Below are 4026 nucleotides of genomic sequence, written 5' to 3' on the forward strand. Positions count from 1 at the left end.
CATCTATGCTAAGCCCATGGCCAATATCATTCTACTTGGTGAAAACCTGAAAGCAATCCCCCTAAAAACTGGAACAAGGCAGGGATGCCCTCTTTCACCACTTCTATTTAACATCGTTCTTGAGACTCTGGCCAGAGCAATTAGACAAACCAAGGAAATTAAAGTGATATGAATAGGAAAAAAAGAACTCAAACTATCCCTATTTGCTGATGACATGATTATATATTTAGAGGAACCAGGAAATTCTACCAGGAAACTTTTAGAAGTCATAAGTGAATTCAGTAAAGTAGCAGGATATAAGATTAATGCTCATAAATCCAATGCATTTTTATATACATAAGTGATGAATCTTTGGAAAGAGAAATCAGGAAAACTACCCCATTCACAATAGCATCAAAAAAAATAAAATACTTGGGAATCAATCTCACAAAAGAGGTGAAAGTCCTCTACAATGAGAACTACAGAACACTAAAGAAAGAAATTAAAGATAACCTTAGAAGATGGAAATATCTCCCATGTTCTTGGATAGGCAGAATTAATATTGTCAAAATAGCCATACTACCAAAAGTGCTATACAGATTCAATGCAATTCCAATTAAAAATCCCAATGATGTACCCTACAGAAATAGAGCAAGCAATCATGAAATTCATCTGGAAGAATAAGAAACCCAGAATAACTAAAGCAATCCTTAGCAGGGAGAGTGAAACAGGGGGTATTGCAATACCAGATCTTCAACTCTATTACAAAGCAATAGTAACAAAAACGGCATGGTATTGGCTCCAAAATGGATAGGTAGATCAATGGTACAGAATAGAGGACACGGACACAAACCCAAATAAATACAATTTTCTCATACTAGACAAAGGGGCCAAAATATGCAATGGAGAAAAGATAGCCTCTTCAACAAATGGTGCTGGGAAAACTGGAAATCCATATGCAGCAGAATGAAACTAAACCCCTATCTCTCACCCTGCACAAAACTCAACTCAAAATGGATCAAGGACCTTGAAATCAGACCAGAGACCCTGCATCTTATAGGAGAAAAAGTAGGTCCAAATCTTCAACGGGTCGGCATAGGATCTGACTTCCTTAACAGGACTCCCACAGCACAAGAAATAAAAGCAAGAATCAATCACTGGGATAGATTCAAACTAAAAAGTTTTCTCTCAGCAAAGGAAACTATCAGCAATGCGAAGAAAGAGCCTACAGAGTGGGAGAATATCTTTGCCAATCATACTTCAGATAGAGCGCTAATCTCCAGAATCTATAAAGAACTCAAAAAACTCTACTCCAAGAATACAAATAATCCAGTCAACAAATGGGCTAAGGAAATGAATAGACACTTCACAGAAGATCTACAAGCAATCAACAAACATATGGAAAAATGTTCAACATCTCTAGTAATAAGAGAAATGCAAATCAAAACCACCCTAAGATTCCATCTCACCCCAATTAGAATGGCGATTATCAAGAATACGAGCAACAACAGGTGTTGGTGAGGATGTGGGGAGAAAGGTACACTCATACATTGCTGGTGGGGCTGAAAATTAGTGCAGCCACTCTGGAAAGCAGTGTGGAGATTCCTCAGAAAGCTTGGAATGGAACCACCAATTGACCCAGCTATCCCTCTCCTTGGCCTATACCCAAAGGACTTAAAATCAGCATACTACAGAGATACAGCCACATCAATGTTCATAGCTGCTCAATTCACAATAGCCAGATTGTGGAACCAACCTAAATGCCCTTCAATTGATGAATAAAGAAACTGTGATATATATATACATATATATATGTGTGTGTATATATATATATATATATATATACACATAATGGAATATTACTCAGCCATAAAGAATAATAAAATTATGGCATTTGCAGGCAAATGGATGAAAATGGAGAATATCGAGTTAAGTGAGATAAGCCAATCTCAAAATACCAAAGGATGAATATCATCTCCGCTGATAAAAATCAATGGATGAATATCTGCTGATAAGCAGATGATGACACATAATGTTGGGTGGGAGGAGGGCAAGAATGGAGGAAGTAGGGACTGTGTAGAGGGAAAAGTGGCTTGGGAGGGGTGGGGGCGAAGGAGAAAAATAACAGAATGAATCAAATCTATTACCCTATGTAAATGTATGATTTTACAAATGTTATGCCTCTACTTCATGTACAAACAGAGAATAAAGATGTATCCCATTTGTTTTCAATAAAAATAAATTTTAAAATATTGACAGTAAATGTATAAATTTACCTCTGTGTCTCCATTTTATCTCATTTGTCTATTTTTAGACTAGTACCATGCTGTTTTGATTATTGTGACTCTTTAAAATCCTGGTACTGTTATTTTATTATTTTTAATGCTTTTATTATTGCATTGTTATACATAATAGTCAGGCTCATTCTGAAATAATCTTATATGTATGAAATTTAATTTGCTCCACTTGAGTGCCTGGTGCCTCCTCTTTTCCTCCCTTCCTCCCTCCCATATTCCTTTCCCCATATCCTACTGGTTTGCCATTTATTTATTTGTTTGTTTGTTTTTAATTAGTGCTTTATATTTATGCATGAAAGTGAAATTCACTGTGTTATATTTATGAATGCACGTAGTGTAATTTTGTCAAATCTCTTCCACATTACTTCCCTGTCCTTCCTGCCTCCCCCTCAATCTCCTTCTAATCCACTGATCTTAAATCTATCCTAATGACATCCAAACCAATCTTTTACCTTACTTTGATCTTGTTTATGCATGTGAGAAAAAACATTTGACCCTTGCCTTTCTGATTCTGGTTTATTTCATTTAATCCTACATTCTCTATTTCCACCCATTTCCCAAAAATGCCATAATTTTATTTTTCTTTGTGGCTTAATGAAACTATGTTGTGTAGTATATATACCACATTTTCTTTACCCATTCATCTACTGAAGGGCACCTGGGCCTGTTTCATAATGTGGTTATTGTGAATTGTGCTGCTATATACTTGATGTGACTATATCACTATAGTATGTTGATTTTATTTCTTTTGGATAAATATCAAGGAGTGGGATAGCTATATCATATAAGGGTTTCATTTCTAGTTTTCTGAGGAATCTCCATACTGTTTTCCAGAGTGATTTTGCTAATTTGAAGTCCCACTAACAATGTACAATATATGAGTGTACCTTTTACCTCACATACTCACCAGTATTTATTATTTATATTCCTAAGAATTGCCATTCTGGCCAGAGTAAGATAAAACCACAATATAGTTCTGATTTTCTTTTCCCTGATTGCTAGAGATGTTGAACATATTTTCACATATTTGTAGGTACTTTGTATTTCTTCTTTTGAGAAATATCTGTTTAGTCTTTTTGCCCATTTTTTGTTTGGGTTACTTGTGTGTGTGTGTGTGTGTGTGTGTGTGTGTGTTTGTGTTAAGCTTTTTGATTTATGTATTTAGATAATAATCCCTTATTAGAGGAGTAGCTGGCAAAGATTTTCTCCAATTCTGTAGGCTCTAACCTCACACCCAATCATTTTCTTCATATGACTTTTGTGAAATCAGGTAGTATAATGACTTAATGACTCAATCTTTGTTCTTCTTGTTGAAGATTGCTATCACTATTTGGGGTCTTGTGCACTTCCACATGAATTTTAGAATTTTATGTCTATTTCTGTGAAAAGTGCCATTGCTATTTTGATAGGGATTGCATTGATTCTGTAGATCACTTTGGGTTTCATAAATATATTGTAAATACTAATCTTTTTGACTCAAGAATACAAATATCTTTTTATTTATTTTTATCTTCTTCAATTTCTTTCATTATGGTTCTCAGTGTGTAGATCTTTAACCTCCGTGGATATATTTATTCCACAGTATTTTATTATTTTTATAACTATTATCAATGTCATTTTCTTCTTTTCTTTTTCAGACAGTTTGATATTGTGTATAGAAATGCTGTCAGACCATATCAAGATGGTGGCAGAGTTAAGACTTCATGTGATTATTTCCTCACAAAAACACCAATCTGAAAAGCTATTCACA

Source organism: Sciurus vulgaris (assembly GCF_902686455.1).
Source record: "Sciurus vulgaris genome assembly, chromosome: X".
NCBI lineage: Eukaryota > Metazoa > Chordata > Mammalia > Rodentia > Sciuridae > Sciurus > Sciurus vulgaris.